The sequence below is a fragment of the Podarcis filfolensis genome (assembly GCF_964270895.1).
Source record: "Podarcis filfolensis genome assembly, chromosome: 11".
NCBI lineage: Eukaryota > Metazoa > Chordata > Lepidosauria > Squamata > Lacertidae > Podarcis > Podarcis filfolensis.
Window position 1 is genome coordinate 45,828,751 of NC_139613.1, and position 18,157 is coordinate 45,846,907.

General features: G+C 44.5%; 1 protein-coding gene across 6 annotated transcripts in view; it reads left to right on the forward strand.

The window, feature by feature from the left end:
- The window catches only part of SNCAIP (synuclein alpha interacting protein), a 121,262-nt gene that overhangs the window by 805 nt on the left and 102,300 nt on the right, over positions 1-18,157 (forward strand). The window contains exon 1 of one of the 6 annotated variants that reach the window (XM_083576668.1): positions 1,648-1,783. The exons of 4 other annotated variants lie outside the window; for them this stretch is intronic. The gene's annotated coding sequence lies outside the window, so the exon portion shown is untranslated. Of the gene's footprint in view, positions 1-1,647; positions 1,784-6,287; positions 6,307-18,157 lie in introns of those variants that run through there. One more of the 6 variants, XM_083576669.1, reaches the window with a different exon arrangement.

Sequence of the window (18,157 nt, forward strand, 5' to 3'; positions counted from 1 at the left end):
CCGGCGAGGTCCGAGCCAGAAGCGGCAAGAGCAGCAGGTCCCTCGTGCTGGCCGCCTCTCTGGCGCTTGTTCCGCCGCCTGCTCCCCGCCGAGCTCCTTGCGCGCACGAGGATCCCCGTCGCGGGACTGACACCCCACGCGCGTCAAGGAAGCGAGGGATGGAGAAGTGTGCAGGAGAGGGAGAGAGAGAGGACGGGGGATGCATAAGAGAGCCGATTCCTAGGGGGCCAAGGTCCTTTGGGCTGCCCCCACCCCACCCCAATACAATATTGGCCAGGGCCACCCAAAGTTGATGGGCATTGCCATTCAAATAGTGTCCCGTGATCGACGGTATGGGGCGGGGTTTACCTGGAACCCCCCCCCCCCCCATTTATTGAAGTTGACACACACACACACGCCGGAGAGAGGTGTGACTGTGTCTATAATCGCAAGCATCGCGCAGTCATCCACTAGCTAAGGGTCTCGAGATGCTTTTGAATGCGCGTGGATCGGATGACATCAAGAACTAAGGGAGAGAGAGGGGGAGAGAGAGAGAGAGAGAGAGATCAATGGAGGGAGAGAAAACACACACACAGAGAGAGGTGGAAGTGCTCACTTCTTCCCACCCCCGTTTTATAAACTCTTGACATCTCCAAGGCACCATGATGTGGGGGGCAAGAGCTTCTCTGTTCCTGCAGCCTTTGCTGAAATCTCTCTCTCTCACACACACACTCTCTCTCTCTCATACACACCCCTTTCTTCCCTGGTGGTGATTAAAAAAAAAATGTCTGCAAGGTGGCAAGCGGGGCAAACATTTCATTGTGGCCGTTGTAAAAATGCCATGTTTTATTTTGCTTTTTTGCCTTAAAAAATCACATAAAGGAAAAGCATCGGTGGCATGTCACCGGCAACAGCAGCAAAACTAGTTTCCACAGGAAATGCGAGCATTCTCTGCTGAACTCTTGTGTGCAGCGAAGAGGGAGCCTTCAGAAAAAACCATTGTTGACAATTTCCAATGTTACTTCGGCAAAACCCTCAGATATAATTGGTTTTTCCTGTTGTGCGTTTTGCTTGCATGAGGATAGCTGGTGAGAGGGGGGTGCCGTTGCCCTGATGTCGTTTTCTGCTTGCTGGGTTTCTGAAGTGAGCAACAAGGACCTAATCAGCCTGTGTTTGACAGGTATCCTTAAGAACAGGAGTGTTCAGGTTTCTAAAGAATGAAAGCCCACTGTAGCATTTTTCTTAAAGAGATCTGGACTGGATATGGACGGCTTTATTAGTAAAAAAAAATTAACCACATGCATGATGTCAGATGTAAAGTGCCACTGCAAAATTCATTTCATTTCAATTTCTCTATGAAATATGAAGCCTAGCAAGTATCTTTCTGTTCTGAGCCAGGCATCCCGTATGGGAAAATGACTTTACATGATGCATGAATTCAGCTTGCACATCTCAGAATTAAAAAGAGACTTGGAAATAGATTTCCTGTTGTCATTACTTGTAACAATATATTGGTGGAAAATCCCAGTTATAGTCTGGTGCCTAGTTCCTTATTGACTTCTGTGAGACAGTGTGTGTAACAGAGAGTACAGGATTGCAGCTATATCTCAGTGAAGCACTACTTTTTAGATTCCAGTTCAATCTGTGACTTGTAATCTACATAGGAACTCCGTATATTTCTGCTCATGTTTCCACTGGAGTGAAAAATCCCACACATTAAGGAGTCAGCAGTGAATTCTCAAATGTCAGGAAGCAAAATGACACCTTTATGCCATTTAGAACAGAAATTGGATGTGTTCAGCAGGTTAGTTGTCATTTTAGACACTTCTACCCTCCTGTCATACTTAAAGAGTATAGTCAAAGACCTTGGTCTTTCAGGTTATGTTTGATCCTATAGTTGAGAAGTAATCTAATCTGTATTTGTTATCATCATCACAGAGCCAAAGAAGATAACTATTCCTAATTAATCCTGAATGAAAGAGTCTGAATTTGAGTATAAAGAGTTTAGTGCTTGCTTTGGATGGAGTTTTCTTTATGTTCAGGGTCTGAATTATTACTGTTTTTGGAATCAAGAGTTTTTAGACAAATCTGAGGGGCTTTCTTGCCTTCCTCCAGTCTAGCGTGCAGCATGCATCACTTACATGAGTTACCTAGTTTAGTTATATACAGAATTACTTCTTGAATCATGAAGTACTGATATGTATTGTGTTTCATCACTGATATTAGATGTGCTTATTTTATTCTTCTGCTAGCAGCACACTGTTGTCAGGCTAATGTTCAGTAGTTGTTGGCTGTAGGGAAGCTTTTCGTAGTATAGGGTACTGGGCTACATGATGTACAAATCCAATCTAGTATGACAATCCTTCATAATCAAATTGACAAGTCACTATAGCCCTAAACCAAAGTTTCCCAAACTTGGATCTCCAGCTGTTTTTGGACTACAGTTCCCATCATCCCTGACACTGTTCCTGCTAGCTAGGGAGGGTGGGAGTTGTAATCCAAAAACAGCTGGAGACCCAAGTTTGGGAAACAGAGCCTAGGACTTGCTGATCAGAAGGCCGGTGGTTCGAATCCCTGCGATGGGGTGAGCTCCCGTTGCTCGGTCCCTGCTCCTGCCAACCTAGCAGTTCGAAAGCACCTCAAAGTGCAAGTAGATAAATAGGTACCGCTCTGGCGGGAAGGTAAACGGCGTTTCCGTGTGCTGCTCTGGTTCGCCAGAAGTGGCTTAGTCATGCTGGCCACATGACCCGGAAGCTATACGCCGGCTCCCTCGGCCAATAAAGCGAGATGAGTGCCGCAACCTCAGAGTCGGCCATGACTGGACCTAAGTTTACCAAACTGGATAAAGCCACAGTCAAGTGGAGGGTGTTGGCCTTTCTCACTCCTGGACTCTATGGTAATAGAATCACATACTCATAGAGTTGGAAGGAATGCTGAGGGTCATCTGTTCCAACCACTGTGATGCAATGTTTTTGATGCAAGTTCCACACTGCATTTCTGCACATCAGGTTTTATGTGTTCACCCAGGGCAGTGCCCAGCTAAACAGTTCTGCTTGTGAAAACATTTTTGGCTGCTGCCCTCTTCCTCTCCTTTCCCCGGGTGCCCCCTCATGCTTCCTAAATAGGTACTGAGGATTCCCCCAACCTCTGGAGCAGATTGATATGGAGATGAACAGGGAGGGGAGAGGGAGGGAAAGTTTCATTGTGCGGCCAAAAGTACTTGCGCTAGCAGAACTGTTTAGTTGGATACCACCCTCAACCTTTACTCCTGATTTTGAACAACAAAATTCCTACAGAAGCAGCTTGCTGGATGGGGCAGAACTGCAACCTTAGCTTCCTGGAAGGCAGGTTGCTGTTGCTTGCTAGCAGGAAGATAAGCAAAGTGGTAGGGTGGCTGGTGCAACGCAAACACCATTGGGAGAACCAGGTTGGTTCTGCTAGTGAGTTTACCCCATGCTGGCATCCCTGCCACCTTCCCCTTCCCCCTTTCTCCTCCAATAAACATCAATGATCCACCTGCTGGGGAGCTAGTGTATGTCTATGCAACACATCTATGTCTTACCAAAATTGTGAGGCGGTCAGGGTCGGGGCACAATCCTAACTTGTCGCACCACCTGTTGATTCCCTGGCTTGCTGAAAGTGATCATAATGTGAGCTTAAGGGTTATTTCTTAGGGTTATGTATTATTATTAAACAACATGCTGAGCTTCTTGGAAGAAAACAAGATACAGATTTAACAAGGAATAGTGTGAATTATTTAATGAACATGACTTATGGCATCTCCATGTGGTCACTATGAAGGTGCCCCAGCTATCCTATAGCACAGGGGTCAGCAACCTTTTTCAGCTGTGGGCTGGTCCACCATCCCTCAGACCATGTGGTGGGCCGGACTATATTCTGGGGGGGGGGGGGAATGAACGAATTCCTATGCCCCACAAATAAGCCAGAGATGCATTTTAAATAAAAGAACACATTCTACTCATGTAAAAACACCAGGCAGGCCCCACAAATAACCCAGAGATGCATTTTAAATAAAAGGACACATTCTACTCATGTAAAAACACTCTGATTCCCGGACCGTCTGTGGGCCGGATTGAGAAGGCGATTGGGCCACATCCGGCCCATGGGCCTCAGGTTGTCTACCCCTGCTATAACCATTACATTATAATTTAGCAACAGTAGGATGCTATTTTTAGAGGTCCAGGGTGTGTGTGTTAAGTGTGTGTGTATATACACACATACACACACTTAAATTCTGCCCAACATATTGATGCTGCCCTAAATGCAGTTATACAGTTTAATAGTGCACAATGGAGTGACATGCTTGCGCTATCTAAAAAAAATCACATGAATTGCACAGCAAGGTACATGCAGTACTCAAAAATAATATTAAAACCCAAAATAGAAATGATTGAAATATCTCAGACTTGGCATGGCAAACCATCAAGTAATTAAAACAGGTAACAGGTACTTAGTTCTGTCCAGTCCTGTTAATGATATAATAAAGATATATCCAGTAGGGTATACATACTTGTCTTACATCTACAGTACATTCCAACAACAAATGTTTTATCTGAAGGAAATACCATATTTCCTGGTGTAAGATAGAATGTACTGACTGTTTAAAAAATGCAAATACTCCTCAGCACTATCAGCAAAAGCACTTTTATCGTAGAACCACAAATATGCCTGCCAATTCACATCTTTTAGTCTTGCAAGAGCCCCAGCCCTTTCCCAAAGCCAGCAGAAGGGTGGGGCCTTTCCTTGATGTTGCCTGGACTTCAAAAAGGCTTGGGAAAGTATGAGATGCCTTGCTATTTTATTTTCAGAACCTTTCTGAGGTTCAACACAACAGGAAACCACCTAAATCTCTGGAGAAGGATGGGCCTTGCTGCCTCAGTTGTGCTAGGCTTTGAAGGGGCTTGGGTCAGTGATATGTCACAGTGTCAATGATATGTCACAGTCAATGCCCTTGGGAAACAGGCAGCATTGATGGCAGACAAAGACCAACCAAAATTCATAGACCCTGATAGGTACAAGGAAAGTTGTGCAGATTGCATATGTAGAATAAGAAACAGATATTTATTTATTTATTTATTTATTATTTATACATACATACATACATACCCTGCCCATCTGGCTGGGTTTCCCCAGCCACTCTGGGCAGCTCCCAGCAGAATATTAAAAACTGAATCAAACATTAAAAACTTCCCTAAACAGGGCTGCCTTCAGATGTTTTCTAAAAGTCGGTTGTTTATTTCCTTGACATCTGATGGGAGGGCGTTCCACAGGGCGGGCGCCACTGCTGAGAAGGCCCTCTGCCTGGTTTCCTGTAACCTCACTTCTTGCAGTGAGGGAACCGCCAGAAGGCCCTCGGAGCTGGACCTCAGTGTCTGGGCTGAACGGTGGGCGTGGAGACACTCCTTCAGGTATACTGGGCCAATGCCGTTTAGGGATTTAAAGGTCAGCACCAACACTTTGAATTGTGCTTGGAAATGTACTGGGAGCCAATTTAGGTCTTTCAGGACCAGTGTTATATGGTCTCGGCGGCCACTCCTAGTCACCAGTCTCGCTGCTGCATTCTGGATTAGTTGTAGTTTCCAGGTCACCTTCAAAGGTAGCCCCACATAGAGCGCATTGCAGTAGTCCAAGCAGGAGATAACTAGAGCTTGCACCACTCTGGCGAGACAGTCCGCGGGCAGTTAACGTCTCAGCCTAAGTACCAGATGGAGCTGGTAGACAGCCACCCTGGACACAGAATTAACCTGCACCTCCATGGACAGCTGCGAGTCCAAAATGAATCTCAGGCTGCACACCTGGTCCTTCAGGGGCACAATTACCCCGTTCAGGACCAGGGAGTCCTCCACACCAGCCCACACCCTACTCCCCCCCAAAAAAGTACTTCTGTCTTGTCAGGATTCAACCTCAATCTGTTAGCCGCCATCCATCCTCCAACCGCTTCCAGACACTCACACGGTACCTTCACTGCCTTCACTGGTTCTGATTTAAAAGAAAGGTAGATACAATCAGAAATTCCTTGGCAGCTTGTGGTGTTAAGTTTTATTGGTAGGAGTCTTATTTCCAGATACAGTTGTACCTTGGTTCTTGAACGGAATCCATTCCAGAAGTCCGTTTGACTTCAAAAAACATTCAAAAACCAAGCCACAGCTTCTGATTGGCTGCAGGAGCTTCCTGCACTCAATCGGAAGCTGAAGGCGTGTTGGCTGTTTGGGTTCCAAAGAACTTTCACAAACCAGAACACTAACTTCAGGGTTTATGGCATTCGGGAGCCAAAACGTTTGAGTCTCAAGGAGTTCAACAACGAAGGTACGACTGTGTATAGAGGTGGAGTGGTTAGGAATCAGCTAAGCACTCTTAAGCTGAATTCAAATTCTCCTCCTTCTAACTCTTATTCCAGTTGGGCTTTATAGCCTTTTTTCATCCTTCAGGTGAGTGTGAACTGTTGTTGTTTAGTTGTTTAGTCGTGTCCGACTCTTCGTGACCCCATGGACCAGAGCACGCCAGGCACTTCTGTCTTCCACTGCCTCCTGCAGCTTGGTCAAACTCATGTCCGTAGCTTCCAGAACACTGTCCAGCCATCTCATCCTCTGTTGTCCCCTTCTCCTTGTGCCCTCAATCTTTCCCAACATCAGGGTCTTTTCCAGGGAGTCTTCTCTTCTCATGAGGTGGCCAAAGTATTAGAGCCTCAGCTTCACAATCTGTCCTTCCAGTGAGCACTCAGGGCTGATTTCCTTCAGAATGGATAGGTTTGATCTTCTTGCAGTCCATGGGACTCTCAAGAGTCTCCTCCAGCACCATAATTCAAAAGCATCAATTCTTCGGCGATCAGCCTTCTTTATGGTCCAGCTCTCATTTCCATACATCACTACTGGGAAAACCATAGCTTTAACTATATGGACATTTGTCAGCAAGGTGATGTCTCTACTTTTTTTAGTGTGAACTAGCCATCCATTATTTAACATGCAAAGTGTTGATAACCACACCATGCCAAAGCTAAGGAGAGATTTTGCATAAGAGCCCTTTTCAGTTAGCTTTTCTGCATCAGCAGTTGATGGGTAGAAGAATCTGTTCTCAAGGCCATCAGTGAGAGCTAATATATTACTTTTGGGGCCCTTATTTTGTACACACACACCCTCCACTGTCTGTAGGATTTACATCCTAAGTGACCTAGCTGTGTTTGAAGTGTAAATATGTGATATCAAAACATGCATTCCCCTTGCAGCAACAACTTCTGGATAACAAAGGCACTTGCAAGTTTCCATAATCAGGAAAGTGACTGCAATGGAATTCTAAAGGTTCCTGGCTTACACATCACACTGCTATCATGAATAAGCAATTTGCTTGACAAAAGAAAAAGCTGTAAGCTGCTAATGTAATGTGCTAATCTGTCTTTCATAAGAAATAGTTAAACACTATATTAACTGAGTTAGTGGTAGTCAAACAAAACAAAGTAAAAAGGTGAATAGGTACATGGGTAAAATTGCATAAATCCTATATGTGTATAATAAAATAAGATTCCAGTGGTCAAAAGAAGAGGGACAAACCAATAGCCAGGAGGAATAAAAATTTATCTTAAAACCCAATAGTGTGAAAGCTTACATCTTTTTAATGAGATGCAGGCCCTTGCTTGGGGAAAAAGAAGCTGGAGTTGTGTTGCAAACTGCGCCCACTCCTTGTACAAATACCAGCAGCAGATTGCATGAAAAATGGCTTGCTTAGATACACCCTAAGGTTGAATAAACCGATATCCTTTGGGTGTGGGTGTGCGATATTCATTCTCTGTTCTTGGAAAAGGCTGTTACACTCTTTCACTAGGAAGGGGAAGGGGAAAGGCAGCCATCCACTCATCCATGGCTGTGATTTAGTTTATCTCCCATGACCAATTATTCCCAGAATGAAATTAATGCCCATCAGGTGACAGTCATGAAGACAAAATGAATCTGCTTTGGAATCATTATCTTAATTTCAATGTGTGTGAGTTCTGTGTTAGGGTTGGTCGGAGTCTAGCTCTTTGATGTTCACTTTGGCTTGGAATTGTTGATTAATTGTTTTAATAACGTTTTAGAAAGAGCCAGGTTTTCCAGCTTTTATCCAACTATATCTTATGCAAGATAATTATGCTGAAATTCTTGGGTTTCAGCCATATTAGGAGTAAAAATCCAAGGGCATAATCCAGCCAGAGTTAATCAGTTTTAAGTCCCATTGATTCCACTGAAAGAAAAGTATGTGCATAACTCTTCCATGGAAAGGAAAGGGACTTAGGCCAATTCAGATGTTTTGAATTCTTCCACATAGTATAGCCTGAATCCATTGGCATCCGTCTGCCTTGAGAGACAATGGAAGAGTGTGCCATTGGTGATAAAGTCAAACCATTGGAGAGTTACAGCACCTGCTGTGGCTGTAGAGACCAATACAGGAGAGACATGTTTGATTGCAGCTGGGGCAAATGGTGGCGTCCTGTTTCATTGCTACAGGTGCACTATGGAGTTTCTTCTCTCTGCACTCCTCCCAGTGGTCCTTTATCCTCTAGCCCCTGCTGTGGATACACGACCTGGCAGTCTGCCTCCAGGCACTGCGGTCATCTGCAAGGGATTCCCACAGGGCAGGGTTAATTTTGCCAGCCTTCACGTCATGTTTACAGACATTTTTGCAGACGTGTTCGCCACATTGTGACTTGGGATAAGCACTGTCAGCAAGGGACTATAATCTGTTGAGAACTACTTGCGTGAGGTCTTTTCCCAGTACCAAAGTGGCCCCTGTAGTTGCCCCATGTGTGATGATTGTTCCCAACTCTGGCACTGGACTCTTTCAGCAGTAGTAGATGTTTTCAGGCTGGAACCCTTCTGACAGCCTGGTCTAGTTCCTTGCAGAACTGGTCTTCAATCTGCATGCCAGAGGTACTGCCCCTCCCTTAGCACGACATACACCCCTGAATACAGGAGGAACATAAAAGGTAAAGGGACCCCTGACCCCTCACCCAGTCGTGACCGACTCTGGGGTTGCGGCGCTCATCTCGCTTTATTGGCCGAGGGAGCCGGCGTACAGCTTCCGGGTCATGTGGCCAGCATGACTAAGCCGCTTCTGGCGAACCAGAGCAGCGCACAGAAACGGCGTTTACCTCCCCGCCGGAGCGGTACCTATTTATCTACTTGCATTCTGACGTGCTTTTGAACTGCTAGGTTGGCAGGAGCTGGGACCGAGCAACAGGAGCTCACCCCGTCGCAGGGATTCGAACCGCCAACCTTCTGATCGGCAAGTCCTAGGCTCTGTGATTTAACATACACCCCTGAATACAGGAGGAACATTTTTAGGTGCTATTTTCTGGTGGACATTCATGCAAGCGTGGTGTTTGTAAAATGTATTACAGTGGTACCTCGGGTTATGTACTTAATTTGTTCCCGAGGTCCGTTCTTAACCTGAAACTGTTCTTAACCTGAAGCACCACTTTAGCTAATGGGGCCTCCTGCTGCCACCGGGTCGCCGGAGCACGATTTCTGTTCTCATCCTGAAGCAAAGTTCTTAACCTGAAGCAATATTTCGGAGTTAGCGGAGTATGTAACCTGAAACGTATGTAACCTGAAGCATATGTAACCCAAGGTACCACTGTACCATGCTTCCACAATGCCCCCTCACCAGGTCCGACAGTGGGTGAGGTTTGCAGCCCGGCATGCGGCCCTCCGCTCTCCCGAAGCCACGCCACTCTGCAGGCCATTGTTGTCCATCCCCCCCCTTGGTCGCCATGATGTCTTCTGGGTTCCTGCCAAACCTACGGTAATTTCAAATTGTCCAATCTGCTGCAGCCTGGGGGGCAGGGCCAGAGGAGTGGACCTTGACTGAGCAGACTTCACTCCAGCCCACTCCAAAGGTTGAAAAGGGGGCCAGAGCTGATGCTTACAGTGAAGTCAGCCCGGAAGTGGTGCCTCTAATCATGGACAAAGGGCCAAGTTGTGTCTATTCTACATACCTTTGTTCTTAAGGCTACTTCTCCATATAGCAGGATCTCAAGTTCTAAACCTGTGCATTTGGCGCCATGTTGGGTTAAATGCATGTGTCTGAGATGCATGCCACACATGCACAGAAAAAGCAATCATTGTTGGATGAAGAAATGATTCCTATCTTCATATCTTGCAGATTCCTACCTTCATGTCTTGTTACACATTTTTGGTATTATGGTTGTTAATATTTGGCAATATTGACAATCCCTTTGTCAGAGTGCGAAGAATATTAACATAGAACTGGTTCCTCCACAGTACAGTCATACCTCGTGTTGCGTTCCGCTCTTCTTACGGACTTTCAGCTTACGGATGCGGCAAACTCGGAAGTGTTTACTTCCGGGTTCGCTGCATGTGCAGAAGTGATCTGCACTCTCTGTGCAGGTGCAGAAGTGCTCGATCGCGCCGCGCACATAGAAGAGGCGCTCTAGTTGTGGACTTTTCAGGGTGCAAAGACACCCACGAAACGGATTAAGTCTGCAACTAGAGGTAGCACTGTACATAGAGGACTGGAAGCTAAGAACAGAATCAAATTGTTGAATAAATTAACATGAGCAGCTCATTTACTGACAGCTGTACACCAGGAGGCCCATTATAACTAGTGCACTTGAGTAATGCAAGCCCATTGATTTCAATAGGTCAACTCCAAACTTAGTTGGGTGTAAACCTATGCATTATTATTAAATTAAATGTGTATATCGCCTTTCATTCAAAGATCTCAGGATGGTTCACAACAGTCTATCCATAACATATACTTCTGATTTAGAATTACAAAGAAACCTAATGTAACAGAGAAGTACAAACAATAAAATGTTTGCTGGTCATTTATCAAGTTGCTCACCTCTCAAAAGTAGCGCATTGTGATTTCACCATAACACTAGTTACACTTCCAACAACATATGGCTAAAATTACCCAAAAGCCAGTCACTTTGTATTTAGCCCATCATGGGTTTGCTACAGATATTCTTGTGGTGTACACAACATACTGTTCCCTTGTTTTGATGACAATAGTAACAAGTTGTTTTGAATATTCCTTTGAGCGTAGTGTGAAGAGCATGATGACAATTTTTATATTGCACTTGGCAGTTTTTAATTTCAAACAATGAAAAAAAGAATTGTAAGTTTACCAGTTGTATCCCCCAAAGCACGCATGTAAATCTGTTGTTTTTGTATGCATGCTGGGCTGCTGGCATCTGCGGAACAATAAGGGTTCCATTTATAAATGGAACTCAAGTGAATTACATGGACATTTAAAATTCATGGACCGAAACACAGTTCTGTTTTGTTCTTTTTAAAAAAGACAACCACACTCTTAACATTTAGGGTTAAAATATTTCGAGAATTTTACTGTACATGCATATTCAGAAGGAATTCAACAGGACTTATTCCTAATAATTATGTGCATGAAAAGTTCCCTGTCTCCACCCAAGGTCCCTAAGATTTTCAGAGACCTAGAGTGCATCTCCATTCGCTGGTGAGTCTCTTACTCGGAAAGTTTGTGTACTCTTTTCATCACTGGATCCTGTGTTTGTAATGCTTTCTCTTGAACATAGTTTCCCCTCTCCTGCACCTTGCATAGTTCACCACCAGGCTTGCAAGCCTCAGATCGTGTTCTCTGTCTTTTGCCCGCTTCAAGCCACCATCTCCTTTATGCTACAGCTGTTTTCATTACCTCCTCTCCCTATCTTCTATCTTCCACAGCTCCAGACTCCCAGACCCTTTGTGCACAACCTGTGTCAGCAGTTTCCCTTTTATTCTGCCGACTTCCTCTTCTTGAGTCTGCACCTCTCATGTCACACCACTCTACTGCGTGTGATTTGTGCTGCAATCTCTTGACAGTGTGTATAGCATGAGTAGGCAAACTAAGGCCTGGGGGCCGGATCCGGCCAATCGCCTTCTAAATCTGGCCCCCAGACGGCCTGGGAATCAGCGTGTTTTTACATGAGTAGAATGTGTGCTTTTATTTAAAATGCATCTCTGGGTTATTTGTGGGGCATAGGAATTTGTTGATTCCCCCCCCCAAAAAAATATAGTCTGCCCCCCCCACAAGGTCTGAGGGACAGTGGACCGCCCCCCTGCTGAAAAAGTTTGCTGACCCCTGGTGTATAGGATTTGAGGCTTAGGGTGTATTATCAGTGTAAATAGGTACCGCTCCGGCAGGAAGGTAAACGCCGTTTCCGTGCGCTGCTTTGGTTCGCCAGAAGCGGCTTAGTCATGCTGGCCACATGACCTGGAAGCTGTAGGCTGGCTCCCTCGGCCAATAAAGTGAGATGAGCGCCGCAACCCCAGAATCGGTCACGACTGGACCTAATGGTCAGGGGTCCCTTTACCTTTACCTTTTAATGCTATGGTTACCTTTTTTCAATCATGTGCTCAACCTCTAGGACTCCCCCATTTCTTTTGTAACCATTAGCTGGTCTTTCCTTGGTGGAATCTACACACATATTTTAAAAAATGCTGTGAAAGTGTTTTATTTAAAAAAAAAAGTTTTGAAAAAATACATTAAATTTGGCATAGCTCGCTATCACCATCCAGTGTCACATTTGTATATTGCACTGTACAACACATTTAAAACGTTTTATTTGCAGCTGTATAGATGAGTCCCTGACATTGTAGTGGAGCGTGTAGGTCAAGTGGGTTGATGGCCACCTTGGAAGCCAATAACTGGCTGCTCTGTTATCACAGTGGGGCCTGTGCAGTTTTTTGAAGGGCAGCCAGTTGAAAACACAAACTAGACGCCTCCATTTTTGTGTAGACAAGGAAGTTTCAGCAGGTGGAGCTTATAATGGGATGAATTGATGTTTATGGACAGATGAACCCAATATTGCCATAAGCGGAGAATCTTTGTTGGGAGTCCCACATGTGCATCAGATCCCTTTTTGAGCTTTGAAGCAGGTCATACTATTTCAGAGTATTAAAGTTTCCATACAAAATGGAGCATGTCTTCACAAATAGTGGCACATTTTTTTAGAAGGTAGAGTCATACTCAAAAACCTAGTGTAACATGAAAGTGAGATCCCAGTGAGAATTACTTTTGGAGTGGCTCTGGATGTCCAAGATTAATTTGTCAGCGTGATGAAAGTGCTAATGGAATTTATAGAAATGTTGTTGCCTTTCCCATTTTTTTTAACCTTTCAAAACAGGTCAGATCAAAATTAAAATAACTGCACAGTGCTGTCACTGGGGTGACTAAGGTAACCTTAAATGAATTGCATTCATTTTGGCATATGTCCATAAGCAGGTTTAGGGTACAAGTGCCAGGCATATGTGCTGCTGATGCCCTTATTCCAATTTGCACTACACAAAACAGCAGCAAGAAGTTTAGAAACAACAAATCTCATTCCAGTGGAATGAGGGGGATTTATATGCCTTAACATCTCTTTACGATTAGGGCTCAAGGCTGTAAAACACACAAAAAAGTGCTTGAGTAGGCAGCATCACGTTGAAGGATTAGACCGAATGTAAGCAAATGTGCATTACGGAACCCTCCAGTTCAAGCACAGTATAAACTCAGCGCAGTGGAATCTTTGTTGGTATCCACAATATATACTTGAATTAATGAGAGTTGAGCAATCAGAAGTCATCAAAGCAAGAAGGATTCCCAGTGGAAAACAAGAGCTTTTCAAGTGGTCGCTATCCTCACTCTTTCCATATTATTACATACATATATATATATATATATATATATATATATATATGCCATTTGCATGTGTGAAGGCCAGGCCAGGAATAGCCGGGTGGCATTACCAGGAACTGAGACTGGGATAAGCTGCTGTTGACTCAGAGCCACTAAGGGAGGGAAAGCTAGATCTAGTTGAGGGAAATAATCCACAGAGCACAGCATTGACTAAGAGAGGAGGCAGGCTCAAAAACCCCTCAGAAACAGGTCTTAGCTAGGAGGACAATCTGAAGTCTCTGAAGAAGAGGGATGTAGCACAGAACAAGAACACGGACTGGAGAGACTGAAGTAAGTGGTAAATTAGCAACACAGCCATTTGAGCTTGAAGGAGACTCTGGTCCTAAACACATTACTTCAAGATAACTTAACAGGCTAAATTCCAACCAATCTTCTACTCCTGCCTCTTATCTCCCCAGACAATTTTGAGATTCAGGATTTGAAGAAATCCAATTCTCAGGGACACTATACTAAGTTAGCTCAATAAGGATGTGGAGATCTTTTAAGATGCAAATTACGATATAGGAATTTTACATTTGTCAGAAGAAGAGAACAAGTTCATGGAAGATGAATAATCTTGCCGTATTATTGTCCCAAAACTGTCAAATATTTTAATTAATAGGCTGTAGGTATGATGTGCTATTAAAAGGTGGATTAAAAGGTTAAGCTTGCTGAGCTGGGAGGTCGTGTGCATGTTTTAGCAATTTATTCTGCTCTGTGAAAGATTTTTTTGATAGCTGGTGTTTTAGTCACTTCTCAACATGATCCATAGAGAACTATGCCCAGAGATGAGGCCAACCTGTTTTTATGATGGCCTTATCTTGTGTTGTGCTTAAAACATGATAGCCTTAGAGTTGATGTGTGCTATACCTTTAAATATTATCATTTCCCACAGATCTCATGCTGTAGGAATATGCTAGTCTGAATCTACTTGGGAAGGGAAGAATCTGAAATTGGGGGTGTATGCAGATATAAAATTAACATATTATTTATTTTGGTTTTTTGACAAATTTATGCACCACTTGATGGTAAAAAAAAAACCCTCTCAAAGAGGTTTACAAAAGATAAAACAGTAAAATGAAGAAATAATCACAACCATACTTGAAACCAACAGGAAAAGCACTGTGCATTTATCTGCACGGTGTCACATGTGAGCCCAAATATTTCCTATAGTTTAGGACTTCACATGTGACAAGCTTTCATAAACTAGGAGCCAAACTAAATGTTACACCTCAGAGGTGTATATTGATAGCTGTTGGACTCTTGTAGGAGAGGAAAATCTCTATAGGATATGGGGAAGGGAGTGTTTTAGTTAGCATATATTAAGAATATTTTTAAACCCACCTGCCATTACAGTGGATCCCAGAATGGGGGTGCAATGCATAATTGAAATACACCTCTTACATAAAAATCAATTACAGTTAGAATTGGAGGAGGGTGCTAGTGGCTTCTCCCGCTCAGGCTCAGAAATTCCTTGCCTAGGAAGGTCCATCTTGACTCCACTCTAATGACCTTCCCTTGAAAGGCAAATACTAGTTTTTCAAGAAAGATCTGTCAAGCTGACTTGGTAGGTGGGTGATTTTTTTCAGTGAGTTGACCAGCTGGCTATTGCATTTGTTTATTGCTGTGTGCAGTGCCTTTTTTTCCTAAAAAAATGTTTAGAGGTACTCTCATTTTGACTCAAGAAAAGAACCATTTTATAGTTCAAATCGGGGAAAATAAATCCAGTAAACGGACAAAAGTACAAAGATTCACAAAATGTTTAGGGGTATGCGTACCCCTGCGTCCCCCCAGAAAAAAGCACTAAAGGTAAAGGGACCCCTGACAGTTAAGTCCAGTCGCAATTGTGGTTGCGGCACTCATCTCTCTTTACAGACCAAGGGAGCCGGCGTTTGTCCGCTTCCACAGACAGTTTTTCCGGGTCATGTAGCCAGCATGACTAAGCCGCTTCTGGCGAAGCCAGAGCAGCGCACGGAAACACCATTTACCTTCCCGCCAGAGTGGTACCTGTTTATCTACTTGCACTGCGTGCTTTTGAACTGCTAGGTTGGCAGAAGCTGGGACTGAACAACAGGAGCTTACCCCATCCCGGGGCCTTGAACCAGCGACCTTCCGATCAGCAAGTCCAAGCGGCACAGTGGTTTAAACCACAGCGCCACCCGTGTCTCCCCAGAAAAAAGCACAGGCTGTGTGTTATCTTCTGGGGGTTATATGTTGTTTTGATTAGCTGTATTTAGTTCGGAATGTGACTTTACTGTTGTTAGTCACCGTGGGCACTGTTTAACAGAAGGGTTAACTTTTTAGTAATAAATAGAAAGAGCCACAAGTTCAAAGACTCTGTGGGTATAGGGCCCAGTTGTATGATTCTTTGGATCCTCCATTCAGTACTGACTGTGAGTTATTTCAGCATCAATTTTTAATTAACATTTATGATGATGCTATCGTGCTGTTTTACCAAGTGGAAGTTGAAACGTAGCTCCATTCCTAAGCCTAAGCTTGTGTAAGAGAGCATTTATGCAAATGCTCCATATGCTCTTCAAATATATTATGTGACAATTGTTAGCATAAATTTCAAAAATAAGCACTCAGATGTACCAAAGCGTGTAGTTTTATGAAATAACACATGATTTAAAGGAGGAAGTCGAATACAGTTTTGCAGCCATTGAAACCCCATACTGTTGTTTTGTTCCAAGGTAGGAGTTCAAAACTGTATTTTTTTTAAATACCTGAATACTAGGAAATGAACAAATTGAGGATAATATGGGTGTGTCTCAGATTCCCTTGTCACCAAAAACTATTGTTGGGGCGGGAAGAGGTGATTGGTGGGGGGTGATTTTACTAATCTTTGGAGAGGTCAGTGCTGAAGGAAATGTACTTCTGTATACGTTGCGATTTAGCTAGATATGCAGAATCATCCAAATCGATTGGCGCAGGGCCACTGACTATACTATTAGAGGATATGGCGATGATATAATTTAACTCTGTAAAGGAGAAGTGGTGGAAGCCAGGTATGATGACTCTGATCCAAGGATCCATCTGTTTAGAAGTGGGATTGTCTGTCACAATCTGGGAGTGGATACTGGCTAAATAATCAGGTCTCTACTCTCTGTTTTGACAGTACAGTACTAATCATCTTCTCATGGAGGAGAGCTGGTCTCAGGTGCCGTATTCCCTCCGACTCATACAAATGATTAACCATGCCAGAACTTTGATTCTCCATATGGCACACGCATGTGGTCCAAATCCTGCAATCAGTGCTACACCCAGATTTAGCACATGCATTTCTTGCTTCTGTTCGGATATCGTCAATACTAAGTACTGTACATACAGTGGTACCTCGGGTTAAGAACTTAATTCGTTCTGGAGGTCCGTTCTTAACCTGAAACTATTGTTAACCTGAGGTACCACTTTAGCTAATCGGGCCTGCCGCTGCACCACCACCGCACAATTTCTGTTCTCATCCTGAAGCAAAGTTCTTAACCCAAGGTACTACTTCCGGGTTAGCGGAGTCTGTAACCTGAAGCGTCTGTAACCTGAGGTACCACTGTATATCCAAGTGTCATAACATCTTCCTAGGACAGTGAGGATCTGCTCCTAGTTCCATCCCCAAATTTGCACAGCTCCTCTGCCATAGTGCTGATGTTCACATGTAGACAGGGTTGCCACCCATTCCTGGGAAAAACTTGATCATCCCTTTTTTTGGGGGGGGGGGAAAGGTGTCCCCTGTCCTGTCGGACTTCAAATGGGACACCTTTTTCACGTATTCAAACTCCTCCTCAAAAATGCATAGGCTGAAGGTGGCTCTGGTTGAGGAGGAGAGCGAGAGCCTGAGTGGGAGTTTGTGCAGGCAGAGGCTGGGTCACGGAGAGTGAAGGAGCCTGGTCCATCCAGTGGAGGGTGGGTGGGGGGAGAGCATTTTTGCATGGGCAGAGGCGGGTGTGGGCAAGAGCACATTGCACTTTGGACAGGCCTAGGCCATCCGGTCTGGTGGAGAGTTTGCACAGGTGTTGAGGAGGAAGAACAGCCGGCTAAAGAGCAATATCAGAAGAAAAAGAAATCACTGAGTGCAGCATAGCAGCTAAAATGCCAGGGCACTTGCCCCCCATAACTCACTCTACGTGGGGCTGCCCTTGAGACCGACCCAGAAACTCCAGCGGGTGCAGAATGCTGCGGCGAGACTCCTTATGGGGTCCTTGCCGCGGGATCACATTCACCTGGTGCTATACTAGCTGCTCTGGCTCCCAGTGGAGCATAGGATCAGGTTTAAGGTGCTGGTTTTAACCTTTAAAGCCCTAGGACCCTATGGGACCTCCTCTCCTGGTATGTCCCACAGAGGACCTTACGGTCTTCAAACAAAAACATCTTGGAGGTCCTGGACCACAGGGAGGTTAGGCTGGCCTCAACCAGAGCCAGGGCTTTTTTGGCTGTGGCCGCAAACTGGTGGAACGCTCTGTCACAAGAGACTAGGGCCCTGCGGGACTTGACGTCT